General features: G+C 37.8%; 1 long non-coding RNA gene across 2 annotated transcripts in view; it reads left to right on the top strand.

Moving 5' to 3' along the window:
* The window catches only part of linc.sox4a (linc RNA sox4a), a 102422-nt gene extending 88696 nt beyond the window's left edge, over window positions 1-13726 (top strand). For both annotated transcript variants that reach the window (XR_015516934.1, XR_015516933.1), the window contains 2 exons: window positions 4795-4943; window positions 12691-13726. This is a non-coding gene — a long non-coding RNA (linc RNA sox4a). The remainder of the gene's footprint in view (window positions 1-4794; window positions 4944-12690) is intronic.
* The last annotated feature ends 3338 nt before the right edge of the window (window positions 13727-17064 follow it).

Genomic DNA, 17064 nt, shown 5'->3' with positions numbered 1-17064 from the left:
GTTTCATATACTCAATAATGCTGATTTTCACACACATTTGGTTCTTGGCGAATGTCCATTTTATCTCTTGGGTACATGTAAAAGTCAACAAGAGCACGAGGAACAATTCATTTAAGCTAAAATCTCCATTTACTGTCTGGTTAATCTCACTGCTGTGTTCAAGAATCAATTGACGGACATTAGAGAGGTGATAGTGTTTCTCATTTTGACCTTCGCCAGGACTTTGTCTGTGTGCGTGTGTGATCCGGCATACTTGCATAGACGCGATCAGTTCTCGGTGGGGCTTGAGTCGGTGTCGCCATCAATAGAGCAACGAATCAGTGATGTGTGAAATCCGGACAGCACACAGTGACTATAGAAAATCAGTCAGCCTGAAACAATGGCTCAACAGCCTTTTAGAGAGGGTTAGACAGAAGCAGTGATGTATTAACAAGGTCAATTGCCTTGATATTTGGCTTTTGATATGTGGCAGAGAAAGCGTTGTTTACTGAGGGCCTCCATTGTGCGCATGGAGACAGGCAGCGTCTCTTCATGGCTATCTGAGCCGAACCGTTGTTGCCTCCAGGCACGTTTACTTCTCGTTTTGTACTCTCCACTGTTTTGCAGAGGGATGTAGTCACCATCAGAATGGGGAAGTTAGTGTGTGAGCAGGCAGATTATCATCCTCCAAACTGTAGGATCCTGAGGGTGTTTGACATGAGCTGGAAGTGAAATGCGAGTGTTTGTGACTGTTAGATAGAAGTGGGCTGTTTAAACACATCCTGGAGAGCGTATGTGGGAATTTAAATGCTTTGTGCTGTTTGCGGGAATGAAATCAGACGGTGAAGTTGCCTGGAAGGCAGACTGGCTTGGCAGACTGATTGTCTGTGGAAGCTGTATTGATGGGACAAAGAAACCATTAGACGTTTCATCCACATCTAATCCTGACTGAAAACTTACTTTTAAACCAGTCTTGTAAATGTTTTCAGAACATATTCAATGGCTTTTACAAAAACAGTAAAATACTTTTACAAATGTTTTTAAAGTTACATATATTCTCAGAGACAGTATATATGTATAAACATAAACAAAATTGCAAACTTCCCTATTTTGTATGTGAGCCAAAAAGTAGTCCAAATTCACAGTATTGGATAAACAGTGGGTGAAAAGTGTCCAGATGAGCTACTACTTCTACTACTGGATTCTGTGCATCTGATGGACATATGATACCATAGGAAATATTTTATGAATGAGAGTGAAGCCGGATTTCGTCAAAAACACGGTGGGTGTAGTACATTTAAATTGAATTCATACCACCTACAATCACACTATCCGCTTGTTAAGTGGTCACGAATATGAAATACTGTTTCTGGGTCCACGCAGCTACTCGTTTGAATTGAGAAAATATTTGTTTATAACCATGTTTTAGTCATATAACACATTAAAGTGAATTTTATATGAAATCATGGTGTACAAAACCAAAATTTTAACAATTTTTAAAAAGTTCACAATGCAGTTCGACAATGTCTGACATTGCTTAATTCAAAGAGAATTGGAAGCGTTGACGCTGATGCCCCGTGTCAATGGGGCGTGAAGGTCACTGGTTCAAGTTCCAGTTAGGTCAATTGTCATTTCTGTGTGGAGTTTGCATATTTTCCCCATGTTGGTGTGGGTTTCCTCCGGGTGCTCTGGTTTCCCCCACAATCTAAACACATGTGCAATAGCTAAATTGAATAAATTGAACTGGCCGTATTGTAAGAGTGTGTGTGTGAAGGGCATCCACTACGTAAAACATATGCTGGATTAGCTGGCAGTTTATTCCACTGTGACGACCTCTGAAACAGAGACTAAGCCAAAAAAAATTGAATGAATGAATAAATGCTAGAGTATAGACATATTTTCCCTGTTAAGTTATAAAGGTTATGAACAATAACTGATACAGTTAAAGTTACAAATTAAATTTTATTTTAAAGCATTTAAGATGTGTTTAAGTTCAAACATGAAATATCACAATGATTATAAATGATTTTAATTCCCTTTAACTTGCAACATTTAAAGTTATTCATCAAAGAGTTTTTTTTTTTTTTTTCAGGAATCATTCATTGATATTTTCAGTGGCCTTTTCTTCAGGCCTGAAGGTTGCAAAGAATTTCTTTTTGCGTTTTTAAGCAAGTTTTTTCACTTTCCTCATGAATGAAATGTCAAGTTCAGTTCTGTCTAATTCACATGAAAATAATGACTTCTTAAATGTTAAATGTTGCTTCAAAGCCCGCTGTCAAATACATTTTATATGTGTGCTACAGTCAGTCTTGGCCAAAAATTTTAATCTTTCATTTACTAAAAAGATTCATGCAAAAATATAAATTAATAAAAAACAGTTTTTGAATAAAACTTTGATACAGCACGTTTGCATATTCAATGTCTTCAAGTAAAATCAAGGTTCCCTTTTGTTCATCAGTTCAATGAAAGTGTCTGTGCTTTATGTAACACTTGTGTTCATGTTTTCATATTTGGTGAAACAATAGGGCTTTTTTGTTCTCTCACCCATTATTTTGCCACATTCAGGGCTGTCACCAGAGAGAAATTAAAATATTGTCCAGGGTCATGTGATAAACTATATAGGCCTAGACCATGTACAGTTTACTTAAGGTCTGTTTGCACCCACAATAACTACTATACAGATACTGATAAAAACATTTTTAATACTTCTAAATTGGATACAACATTAGTTGTTCAGACCACTGAGGTAATGATAAAGTTGTAGAGATTGTTGTGATTTTTTTTTTTCTCAGCTAATATAGTAAAAGACTGACAGCTAATCAGAGTTCATTGAAATAAACATAAAGGGCTCACATAATTTATAGCTACATGACATTGTGGAGAAGCTCACTGCTTGATGCTAAGCCCTCCTTTCATTGATTATACCATGGGAAATAATTATACAAAATATTTTTAAGTTATGCAAGTCAGGCTATCAAATTGAAGTATACAAATAAAAGTACCTCATCCAGTGCTAGATTCAGAGTCTTGTGCTCCCTCTTTTGAAAATGCTGGGAATAATAGTTTGTGCTGTTTTTATTCCACTGCTCTGACTCTGATCACTAAATAATTTTGATTTTAATACATTTTTAGTAAATAAAGATTACATAGGCTCACGGAGGTGTTGTGGGTAGCACCATCGCCTCACAGCAAAAAGGTTGCTGGTTCGAGCCCCGGCTGGATCAGTTGGTGTTTCTGTATGGAGTTTGCATGTCCCTCCGGGTGCTCCGGTTTCCCTCACAGTCCAAAGGTATGCGCTATAGGTAAATTGAATAAGCTAAATTGGCCATAGTGTATGTGTGTAAATGCAAGAGTGTATGGGTGTTTCCCAGTGTTGGGTTGCAGCTGGAAGGGTATCCGTTGCGTAAAACATATGCTGAATAAGTTGGCGGTTCATTCCGCTATGGTGAAACCCCATATTAATAAAGAGACTAAGCCAATTAATGAACAAATTAAGATTACATGAGCTGGAATCACTAGTAAGATGTGCTAGCAGCACACTGAGGACATTTGCTGGTTATAAGCATGTAATACCAAATGAAAAATTAACAGAATTGTATCAATCATCAATGTGGACTCAAATATTTATAGTATATTTATAGTTATTTTGATTCATGTGAACAGAACTTTAGGGTTTCTAATGAGCTGACAGCGTGTTGTATAGAATGCTAACAGGTACTGTAGTATTAGCATGCTAAAAACCTCTGTAGAACTTGTCTCTCTTTAAAAACAAGGAAAGCAGTATGTGCCCACACTATGCATGTGGGAAAGTATCATAGCAACTCGCTGCTGTACATGACTGGGTTCTTAACTTTCTCTTGAATAAATGGCAGTGCAGTGAAGCGACAACTTTTTAAACATGTTGCAAACATGCTTCAGAATATATGACATGTGGCACACTTTGAATATTTCTAGTATGATTTAAAACACTAGCAACATGTTTTAGCATGTTGTTAGCATGTTTGTAACAAGATTTAGACAGTTTTAACAGATATCAGGTGGAACACATTGTTGGAATGTTTCTAGTATGATTTGAAACACTGTTAGCACATTGCTAAAATGTTTAGAACACAATTTAGACACTGCTAACTTGAACCAAGTTGCTAGCATGATATACCATATCTATCGAAAAAGCCTGCATGATTTATGACACTTAACATCACACCTGATGCTAGTAATTTTAGATAAGTGGCATGTTTTTGTTTTCTTCGGCACGTTATTAGCTTGTTTAGATCATGATTTAGCACACAGCTGGCATGGTTTAAACACTGCTATGTATTTACACATTACTAGCCTTTTCACATTGACCCTGTACTTTTAAAAACATGGCATTGGTGATTTCATGAAAAACTTTTAACATCCATGGAACTTTTTTATTTAATTAAGTTCTTTATTGTTAAAGAAAGGTCCTTTTAGATGTTTAAAATGTTTTTCACACATTGACTTTGATTAAATTAAAGAACCCAAAATAGTTCTTCAACATCACCACTGCTAAATTCCTTTTTGTAACGTTTCTTTTTAAGAGAATGGAAGAGAGAAAACTTGCATCCATAAATGTTTTGTCCTGGGTTCCGTGATTTTTTTTTAGCAATGACCCTGGCCACATTTCTGCTGACTGCACTTTTGATTCGGTTCTGCAAACACTCTTTGAAATCCACATAAAACAAAACAAAAAAAAAGTCTCTCTGTCCTTCCCCTTCAAACTCTCTCAGGGCTTTCTTTAAGGTGTTGACTTGTGTGGAACATCTGTGAGCAATGTGTTCTTCTTAATTACAGTTGGAGTTCAGCAGCAAAGAGCATCAGGAAGCATTACCACATCACTCACAGTTCAGCTCTCCGGCAATGCCCTGACCTCCTGAACCCTGACCTTAAATGACCTCTCTTCGTACTCTCGGTTTAACTAGCTCAGCGGCTCTCAGTATCAGGTAAACCCTAGCCACTTCTCTTTAAACCATCCATCTACTCACTTACATGTACACATCTTCCTATAGATATTTCCAAAGCATTTTCATATTCATGTCCGGGTATTCTGAGTTTTCAGTTTTGATTAAAACTGAACATTTGGATCATGTTGTAACAGATTGATGTAAAGTGATAGCTCTCTTGTATGAGATTTATTGGGTGTTGAGTTTCTATCAAATGGCTTAGTCTTGTACGGCAGGTCACTGAAGAGTCACTCGTATTAATGTGAAAAGTTGGGACTCGGTTTTGGCTTTCTATTTTATTTCCTCGTGAAACTTATACAGGCATCTGAAAACACTTTTTGCTACTTGGAATATGATGTAATGAAGGCCTTTCCCCTATTCCCTAGGTAACTAAACAGAATTACAAACAGCTGAAGCCAGCATCTATTTTGTTACCAGAATAAAACCTGATTCAGTATTAGCAAGCACTTTTAGAAGTTGCATTGTGATTCTGGGTCAATAACTTGAAACTCATTTTAGTCTATATTGGTTCACTACATTAAAATGCGATTTACAAATGCAGTATGTTGCGTGAATAGGCCTCTTTTAGGATATGCTTTAATTTCAGAGTGACCGATTTAGCATTAACCTAAAGCATGGAAATGGAAGCGGTTTAAAAGAAGGCTTGTTTTAAAAACTGCTGATTCATATTTAAAGCAAAGACATCCTAACATACAAAAAGGAAAGGGGGGATATATATAATAATGTCTTGTAATTCTCTTTTTTCCTTGATCAGACATTCATTTTGGATTTTATAATAATAATAATAGTTCCTTAAATCTATATAGCACTTTTCTGGACACTCAAAGTGCTTTACACAATTTTGGGGGGAATCTCCTCATCCACCACCAGTGTGCAGCATCTACCTGGATGATGATGTGGCAGCGATATTGTGCCAGACCACTCACCAGCTGATTGGTGGAGAGGAGACAGAGTTATAAGGGCAATCATGATATGGGGATGGTGAGGCTATGATGGACAGAGGCTAGTGGACAAATTTGGCCAGGATGCCGGGGTTAAATTCCTGCTCATTTTCAAAGGACATCCTGGTATTTTGAACGACCACAGAAAGTCAGGACCTCGGTTTAACATCTCATCTTAAAGATGGCACTCACTGAGCAGTATAGAGTCCCCATCAATATACTGGGGCATTAGGACCCACACAAACTGTAGGTTGAGTGCTCGCTGTTGGTCTCACTAACACAACTCCCAGCAGCAACCCAGCTTTCCCATGTGTTTCCCCATCCAGGTACTGACTGGACACATCCCTGCTTAGTTTCAGCTGGCGACCATTGACCATTTTGATTTAGTGAGACTAAAAAAATAATTTAATGTACAAAATTATGAAAAATGTATGCATATTAATAATTATAAATAATCTACGGTGACACTTTAATTTGATGGTCCATTTGAGTATTAGACTGTCTGCTTAATATCTGTTGATACTGCTCCTTCAACAGACATTTAACTGACTATAAGAAACTTTGCAAGTAAATGTCAACTTACACTAACCATAACCCTTAGGGTTACTTATAATCTAATGAGAACTAGTTGGCATGTAGATGCAATGTAACTTAAATTCAACAGACCATAAAAAAACAAGTGTGACCTCATCTACTACTACTACTAAAAACCCTCTTAAGTGGCCGATCACACCGAACATGCTTTTCTGTTTCAAAAACACGAGGCGCACCACACAATAGACTTTTTTGCTGACAAGAAAAAAAGAAACACAGTGTGCTTTTTATGTCGCAATGACTGAATCAGCTTGGTATCGTGCAAGAGTGTTGCTATTGATATTGGTACAAATTTCATATTTAATAATATTTTGAAATTCCAGATTTTTGAGTCATACAGTACCGGATAACTCTAAACAGCAACCCCAAGTCTCTCCTCCATCTTCAAAAGTCTTCATAGTTGTCTTGACAACATAAACACTGCAGACACCTCAATGGAAACTCTGCCTCTGCATTCATTTGATTAGAGAGTGAAACCGATGTGACTGTAACATGCTTTTTCCGCTCAGAGTTGACTTATTTCAACTGTGAGTGGTCTATGGCAAAAATGCGAGGCGGTTAAAACGCAAGGCAACAGGGCGCATAAGCAGCGCTCAAAACGCTCACAGCCATTAGTAAATCATTCAAAAAGGTGCCTCTCAATGCAAAAAGTGCATTCGGTGCAACAGCCCCTAACATAGTAATAGTAAAAATTGTGCACTCGGCAAAAAGATGTAAGCATGGTTAAACAAACAAAGTGACTTAACATTTTGTAAATAGTTTGAAACAATATATTGTATGAAAAAAAAAATATATAGAGAGAAATTTAAGCTATAACTGCAAATTCTGACAGATCATTTCCGATATTTATCATTCATCTTTGTAATATAATTTACAGGACCAACCCAGGCAATACATTGTTTTAAACTAATAGAAATGTCAATAAAAGACCTTTTCTTTATCAAAAGTGAGAAAAAAGAGCAAGGTGCCATAATGCAATATTAAAAGAAAACAAATGAGCAACTGTTAACGCCAACTGTGTATGATATTTTTACAATGTACATTAAAATATATTCAAGATAATTAGGAAAAAACATCCCATGTGGTTTCTTTCTTTCTTTCTTTCTTTCTTTCTTTCTTTCTTTCTTTCTTTCTTTCTCTCTCTTGATTTTGACCGCTCAAAGGAACTTGCAGTAAACATTGCCTATGCTAAAGCACTGATGTCAGTTCGCGTGTAGCGCTAATGGAGTGGACTGACCTCAGTGCTAGGCAGGATTAGGCGTAGTGTGGCATGGTGATTAAGAGATCTTCCTTTAATTGTATTAGTCTGTCAACAGATGTTCCACTCATTATACAAGGAGGACTGGGAGCTCAGCTTAGTAGCTGCTGTTAAGTCTGCTTTATCTACTCCTGAGCAGGAACATTAGCACTAATAGAGTCATAGCGGCTTGCTGGTAGACTTTGCGCCAATTAATACTTGGTTGCGTGATGGGTTTTTAATTTGATTCTCTGTTAAGCATCGGCCTTGTTGAGTTGTGATTGGAATTTCTGAAAAGTGGAGCACGATGGAAGTTCGAAAAATCCGCAACCTTTAGAGTGTCCAGAGTGGCTCTTTGACAAATCCTTTTATCCGCTTTAGAGCACTATGCGATCCAAGCGAGTTCAAATGACACAGGAGTAAAATTGCACAGGACGTATTGGGACAAACATCCCTGTTGCTGTTGCTCGTTCTCATTTTCCTGTTCCTCCTCTTCGGCACGTCATGCAGAGGATGTGGAGAAGAGAGAAGGGTGAGGAATGTGGGAAAGAGGAGGAGAAATGGGATCTGGGGGTGGTTTGAGCTTCATCACAAGTCGAGCTGGAAGAGGAAGCCGCCGATGTGGGGAAATAAACAGTCTGAAGTGGCTTAACTAGGTTTGCTAATCTGAAAATCCCCTTTGTTTAGTGGGATGCTGTTAGGTGTTTAATTGGTCTGCATTAAGCTCTCCAGTCATGTTTTCCATGAGAGAGGCTGTCATGTTTAAATGAGGTTGGTTGGGGGTTTGAAAACAATTGGATGACTTTGGAATCGAGAGTTGTTTTGCCACACTTTGGGTTGTGAACAAGCTAAATTGTAATGATGGGTCAGGATGGCTGAGTAGTCATCTAACAAATTTAGGTTTGGAAATTTTTTTGTGTTTATTTTTTTGCAGCCATGCATTCAGGGAATTCATTTGAAAATTAAACTTCCCACTGAGGGTTTCTCTTGTGCTGACAACATGTTGTTTACCGTGTTTTCGGTAACTGATGGGCCGTTAGCAATCTAAAAATTGCCGTTAGAAGTTGTCTCTCTATATTCAACAGCTTTTAGTCACTTTTCCGCCTAAATTATTTGAATGAATGGATAAATTACTTCAACAAAAGACAAAGTGGTTGAAATTGGATTTTGATTGAGTGTGTGTTTGTGTTATTTTTTAGTTTTGTGTGTTAGCTTTTCAGTTTCTACTCTCTCAAAAGTGTTTTGTATAAATCTGCAGGGCAGTAAAAGCAAAACAAATAAAATAAATAAAAATCGTGGTAAAAAGTTGAACATCTCCTTAAAATAAGATTCCATCTGAGGCCACAAGAAAGCAGTTATGAATGTCAATGAAGTGAAACAACTGTTTTAGCATGTTACTAGAATTTAGGCAAACTGCTTATGTGTGTTAGCCAGTTGCTAGGATGTTTTAGGACGTTTCTAACAATATTTTTTGTTTACATATTGTTATATTTTTGGACTTGGCTAACATTGCAAATTAAAAGCAGGTTTTGAACATTACTGCTAGCGTGCTTTGCCTTAAGGCTTATTTATACTTCTACGTCAAGCTCACGCATATGCTACGGCGCGGCCTACGAGTGGACGCATAGCCCTCGCTGTGGCCTTCGGGGTCGCTGACGTGCACCTTTCAAAACTACGGTGCAACGATGCGTAGTGCAACCTCTGTAAGTTGGTCGGCTTGTTAGCTCTGAGGAGTTTGGGTGGGACTTAGAGCCGCGCGAGCCCGATGGAGCGATTGTTTACAAGTGTGGAGTCCCGTGTAAGAGCTCCGGATGGAAAGTTTTGTTTTGTGTTTACTTCATGGTTAAAGTTGTTGCACGTCCGGCGGTTCCTGCCTTAAAATGAGCGAGTTAGAACCACTTGTACATCAAGGAAGCGTTCAGAAAAAACAAAGCACTAGCATAGTAACTCAACACAGAGAAAAATTAACACCTCACTGCCAACTAGCGTTTCGGAAGTGTTATTGCAGAGCGAGAGAAACAGCGCGCAGAAGTATGAATGCACAGCTACGCGCGTTAAATGCGCCGTGGGTCACGCCGATCACTTGATGCAGAAGTATAAATAAGCCTTTAGGTTAACATTGTTTTGAACATTGTGTTGGTTATACATACTAACATGTTTTGCATTTTTTTGGGTTTACAAAATGTCAATTGCAAGTTAATGTTAGACGACTTCTACACTGTAAACAAGTTTTGTTGCCTTCATTTGACCAGCAGGCACAGGCTATCCACATGACCTCAGATTGACATTGTACCCCAACATAGTTGGGACTTTGCATTTTATTTAGAAGTGAAAAATCTGGTTGATGTCAGAACCCAACATCTGACCGATGTCAGTGTCCAACCTAAAATCAACCAAATATCAACGTCTAATAATGTTACAGTTTGACATTGTGTGGACGTTACCACTATGACATCTATCAGACGTTGTATTTTGGTTGCCATACCTGACGAATAAATGTCAGTATTTGTCAACATACTTTTATACTACATAAACGTATTATTCTTCCGTCTTCTTGTTCTTCTCAGACTATTTAAGAATGCATCTCCTCGTAAACCATTCATACTACAACCACCAAACTAACTCCAAACTTCCAAACTTTACTAAATTAAGTTGCTATATCTTTTCCAACTGATCTGATTTACTGTTTTCCCAAAACGGAACCCGAATGTACCATTGGCTTAACAATGGACATCATAACTTCCCCCCAGACTGTCATACAGACTTAAGTTTGGACTTATTTAATTCAGACTACCAATCTGCCGATCTCTGATGACCTTTACACTTACTAGCCACACCCTAGCAACCACTTATGGCACCTTAGCAACTGTCCCATAGACTTTCATTGTAAAAAAAAAAAATACTGGCATTGACTTTACATTGGACATAACAACAGACTAATCATATCAGCAACATGCTAATTCATAACATTCTAGCAGCATGTTAATTTGTACTAAATTCATGTTAGCAACATGCTAGTTTATACTAGAAACATGCTAGCAACGTGCTTATTCATACTAGAACCATGTTAATTTATGTTAGCAACTGCTTAGTAGCAACTTAGCTGTATGACTCACAAATCTTGAATTTCACAATATTATTAACACCCTAGCAACCACCTAGCAATGCCTTAGTAACCACTTAGCAACACCGTAGCAATCACTTAGAACAACCTAGCAACCGCCTAGCAAGGCCTTAGCAACACTCTAACAAGCACCTAGTAACACCTTGACAACAACCTAGAACACATTAGCAACCACCTAGCAATGCCTTGGCAACCACCTAAAAGACCCTAGCAATCGCTTAGTAACCACTCAAGACATGTTAGCAATCACCCAGCAACACCTTAGGAACCACTCAAACACCCTAGCAACTGCCTAGCAACACCTAGCAACCACTTAGCAATGCTTTAGCAACTGGCTAGCAACCAATGACCTAGCAACCGCATAGCAACAACTTAGCAACCACTTAGAATACCCTAGCAATCAACTAGCAACACCTTGACAACTACCTGGAACACCAAAGCAACTGCCTAACAACACCTTAGCAATTGTCTAGCAACCACTGAGAACACCTTAGCAACCACCTAGCAATGCCATAACAACCAGTCAAACCACCATAGCAACATCTTGGCAACCACCTAGCAGCCAGTGAGAACACTCCAGCAACTGCCTAGCAACACCTTAGCAACCACTCAGAACACCCTAGCAACACTCTGAATTTCCTATCAACGGCCAAGCAAGAAACATGCCAAACCATACTAGAAACATGCTAACCTATATGTAGTTTTCTCTATATGCCGACTGTTTTGATCCTTTTAAAAACTACTTCAATAATTTAAACTTTTAAATGACTTCAAACTTTAAGACGAGGCTTTCTCAAGCCACCATAAAGTTTGTCTACAAACTTTACTTTTCTAGTTTGACATTGTTATTGGACGTCAAAGTAACGTTGTCCATCAGCGCTGACTAGACAACGGCTGTAACCGAAACTGCCTACTATTTAGTAGGTACTGCATTTAAATTTAAATGTACTACTTGGCTGTTAAAAAAGTATGCTTTATACAGTATGAATGTGAAAAGTATGAATGGAATTCTGATGTACTACATCCGCCATATTGTTATGGTTACATGACCTACCAGCGTCAGTCGCTTCACTCCCATTCATGAATTCTCTCGCAGGGCATCATGGGATAGCGCAGCGTGCATGGGATGCGCACTCCAGAATCTTGCCGAAAGTAGTAAGTCATCCGGGTACTTCTCGCATACTGATTTTCAAATTCTATTAATTCGGACATACTACTCGGCTCGCATACTGATTTTGGCGTACTGAATAGTATGGAAGTATGCAGTTTCGGACACAGCGATTTAATTTTGGTCACCTGACGTCGCAACCTAAATCTAACCTTATATTAACGTCTTATGACGTTGTGTGCCTGCTGGGTTAAGTTGAACCAAATTAACTTTACAAGTCACTTTAACATCAATTAAATGGACTTAGCATCAAGAAAAAAACATAACTTGAAATATAAAGCTCAAAACTATTTTTACAGTTTAGTGTTTTAAAAAAGTTGCACATTTATGTTGGACAGATTCAACTGGAAAGGAAAACATTCATACTTTACTCAGTGTCATGTCATTCTTTTTTGGGGAGATGAATCCTTTTTAGATGGACTAGTCGATTTAGAAAGCGTGTCTTTTTTCCACATTTTAAGGAAGTCAGTCCCAATGGGTGCAGGCGAAGCATATCAGCATGCTAAAAATGACAGCGTTTGTAACTGACAATAGTTATTTGAGATTTATATGAGGTTGCAGGAAAACAAATTTCTGCACATCTGGAGCGAGTGGGATTTTTGTCTTTCCTGTATTTATTGTGGTTTGTTTTATTATGTATTTCCATCCTTTATCTCCCAAAGCCTTCAGCGTGGGAACCGCACATAACTGATGGCCGAGTGTGGAGGATAGTCGTGTTCTGGTTCTGAATGATACCTCTGGGCTAAAGCGGGAAAGCGTGGACATATCTCTCCATCTGCTTCCCTGTGACATCAAAGGAAAAGCCTTGGATTCTACGGCCTATATATAAAACCTGCAGGAAGACATGTGTTATTCTGGCTCTCTTCCTGTAACCTAAGGCTGATCTCGAACACTCTTTTTCTCATTCTCTCTCACTTTGTCTGCTTTGTGCTGAAGTGGACACTCTTATGACTAAGTGTTGTCATTTTATGTGCTTCTTTCATGTTATACAGTCTTCTTAAAGTGATAGTTCACCCAAAAATTCTTTCTTCATTTACTCATCTTCTACTTCTGCTCAACCGGTTTGAGTTTCTTTCTTCTGTCAAATGCCAATAATGAAGATATTAAAGAATGCTGGTAAGAAGCAGCCACTGACATTTTGGTTTCTACTGTGAATGTCAGTGCTGCTGGTTTGCAATATTGTTCAGAGTATGTACAGTACTAAATAGTAAGGGAGTTTTTTATTTTAGGATGAACTTCTGGATTAACCTTTTATTTTTGGATCTTGGGGTTAAAAGTACAGCTACCTAAAAAGGAAAATCCTGTTGTTGTTTTTTTTCACCCACATGCCATAAACAGAAAAATACACACAGAGAAAATTACATTTGCTGCTTATTTTAATTACAGTTTGAAAATGTTCAGTATTTTTGTTCATTATTGTTCAGTCGGCTTAAATGTGTATAAAAAAAGTCTGTAAGAGCCATAGTTTGATTTAATACAACTTATTATTAGTGCTCTTATTCATGTACAGTTTACACTTGTTTACATGTTTACTTGTGTGAATTTGTTGATTTCTCCCTATTCTTTTGGTTGAAACGGTTTGCTGTATTATGTATTATTATTAAGTTTTATTATGATATAGAAAAATGAAAGAAACAAGACCGGAGTTTATTGTCATGCTGTTTGAAAATTCAGTAAACATCTTTAAATGGAAAGAAACCCAATTCAATTTATTGTCGGACTGATTTTGAAATTTTGAGTTTAAATAGTCCTTATTTTATGTTATTTATTAAATTATTTTTGTTGATATTACTAACTGAGTAGTAAATTTATAATTTCCTTCCCAGCATAATTTTTACTAAGTAAAGGGTTAGACCTATTTAATCTCCATTTATTTTAAATATATGGAAGAGTTTCAATTGAAGTTTTGAGTTCGGAGGTTATTCCTATGCAATAATTATTGTTTCTTCACTCAACAATTCATTTGTTATTACCAGTTTGAGATCAGTCTCTTTTTACTTGTTCAATCCATATGTTATATATGGAACAAAATAATAATTTTAAACTGTAATTTTGTTTGTCGAAATTAGATGATTAAGATGACTAAATTTGCTAAATAATTCAAATAAAAGTGATGAAATCTTGTTGGTTCAGAATAAATTTTGTTCTTTGGTTCCATTTGGCTAAAATAATTTAACATAACATCATTCAGAAGTCTTGTCATCGATCCCAGTTGTAAGAGCAACAAATAATAGCTTGACTTCTATCATATGGAAAAGTGGCAGAAGGTAGATTTTTCTGATCAATCATCTTTTAAGCTGCATCCCAAACATCACAAATACAGCAGAAGACCTATTGGAACCAGTATGGACCCATGATCTTACAGAATTCAGTCAAGTTTGGTGAAGGAAAAATCATGGTTTGGGGTGACATTCAGTATGGGGGTGTGCGAACGATCTGCAGAGTGGATGGCAACATCAACAGCCTGAGGTATTAAGACATTTGTGCTCCTTATACTTTACCCTTAAAGTACCTGAAAGCAAAGAAGGTCAAGGTGCTCCAGGATTGGCCAGCCCAGTCACTGTAAAAACTTGCTGGATAAGTTGGCGGTTCATTCCGCTGTGGCAACTCCGGATTGATAAAGGGACTAAGCCGACAAGAAAATGAAGGAATGAAGTGTAATCTAGAGGCCCTTGCCTTTTATATAAGCCTTTTCTGAAACCAAATAATCCACTAGAAAACAAGTTATTATTTGTTGTTCCAAAAACTTGGATGGGCAACAAGACATTTGTCAGGTATAGTGTATTTTTGGTGCAGGTTTGGAACCATATGGGTAAATAATAACAAATATCAAATATTTAGCTAAATGGTTTTATTGTTATTTGAATTATACTCTCATCAAACAGGGTTTCTAGAAATTTAGCAAAAATTGACACAATCTTTTTCTAAATTAGCTTCTACCACCTCCCACACAGAGCCACAATGTTAATTAGACGGCATTGTTTGCCGTTCTTTAGCGGTGTATAAACCCACTTGTTTGCTAATGACCTGGACAAATGGAGGAATATCTGTGACAGGGTGTAAAAGAGTTTCAGGCTCATGACAGGATGAAACAGTATGCTGTGTTTGTGAGAGCACAGGTGATGCATCATCATGTACATGACACTATTAGAGCGTAATTTGGTCGCTTCCAATTAGCTTAGCATGCCATGCTCTGGTGACTACTGACAGTCCACTTCTCTTGCTTTATTGACACTGTGGCCTTTGCTTGGCTGGAACTCTTTTGAATGTGGCCTCTAGTGATGAATTAAAATCCAATGGGGAGGTTATTTTATAGTAAGATCTCAGTTTATTTGCATTTGCATTTGCATTTCTCATTTAATTAGCAGGTAACTAACAACTTTAGTTGTCTAAGTAGCAGCAATGTTTATGAAGGTCAGAATTTCAAATCCAAGTCAGTACCAAAAAAAAAAAAAAATAATATTAATAAGGGGATTTAGACTTTAAATATGTTATATATAAATAGCTTATCTATATATAACTTTAAATATAGGTTATTTATAGTTGCTGCCAGTCACATGGCAGCAACGCAATGCATTTAGACATGTAGACATGCTGGTCTGACTATTCCAGAAACTGCTGATCTACTTCTATTTTCATGGACAACCACCAGAAAACTGAGGCTACAATTTGCACAGGGTCATCAAAATTGGACAATAAAAGACTGGAAAAACGATGACTGGTCTGAAGAGTCTTGATTTCTGCTGCAACATTCTGATAGTAGGGTCAGAATTTGTGTCAACAACATGAAAGCATGGATCCATCCTACCTTGTATCAATGGTTTAGGCTGGTGGTGGTGATATAACAGTGTGGAGGATATTTTCTTGGCACACTTGAACAGTTGAAGTCAGAATTATTTGCCCTCCTTTGATTTTTTTTTTTTTCTTTTTAAATATTTCCCAAGCGATGTTTAACAGAGCAAGGAAATTTTCACAGTATGTCTGATAATATTTTTTTCTTCTGGAAAAAGTCTTATTTGTTTCATTCCGGAAAGAATAAAGCAGTTTTGAAATTTTTTGAACACCATTTTAAGGACAAAATGATTAGTCTCTATAAGCAGTTTTTGTTTGATAGTCTACAAAACAAACCATTGTTATACAATAACTTGCCTAATTACCCTAACCTGCCTAGTTAACCTAATTAACCCAGTTCAGCCTTTAAATTTCACTTTAAGCTGTAAAGAAGTGTCTTGAAAAATACAACCCAAGCTCATTCTGGAAACGTAGCCCCGCGGACATTTCTGGAGACCGCGATTTACGTGGCCGGAGGTACGTAAAGGCCGCGTTTGTTTTTTTTCGAGCTCCGCCCCTCCTCTTCGCGCTCGCCGGCCGACGGCTCGCCTCCGAGTGGAGGGGTTTCCCGACGCAATCAGTTTGTCCACCTAGCTCACAGCGTTGCGTCGGCGGAGCGGAGGCCCCGGAGGAGGAGGAGGAGGAGCCGGAGCCAGCCGCGGTGGACGACGACCTGGATCGAGTCCGGAGAACAGCGGGTTCCGGAAATCAGGTAAGACGAAAAACGGAATCCGGAAAATAAGGGCGAGAACGCGGCGGGATCCGAAAACGCGGTCGAAATCGAAGACGAGGGCTTTTGCTTTTTTTTTTTTTTTTTTTTCGATCCGGCGACTTTGCGCGCGAGAACGGCACAGGTGCGAACGCCGCGCGCTCCCGAGAGGTGCCCGCCCGAGACGCGAAAAAGCACGCATAGCGTCCTCTCGCGGATCCGCGAAAACAAAAAAACGCTCGAATATATATATATATATATATATTTTTATTATTATTATTTTTACAAAAATAAACCCATCATTTTTAGTGTTTGTACATGTTAACCATTCTTTTTTAAAGATGCCAAGTGCGTTTGTATTGAATCTATAAGCATAAAATCAAATCCAAATGAGAGCTAGCAATTCAGAATTAAATCATAATAATTTTTAGATGTCCTTGTTAAATAAATGTTCTAATTTATAAAAAAAAAAAAAGAAAAAAAATAAAGAAAAAGA

The sequence above is a fragment of the Danio rerio genome, chromosome 19 (assembly GCF_052040795.2).
Source record: "Danio rerio strain M-AB ecotype USA chromosome 19, GRCz13ab, whole genome shotgun sequence".
NCBI lineage: Eukaryota > Metazoa > Chordata > Actinopteri > Cypriniformes > Danionidae > Danio > Danio rerio.
Note: the sequence above shows the minus strand (reverse complement) of the source record. Positions and strands in the feature narration are given on the sequence as shown.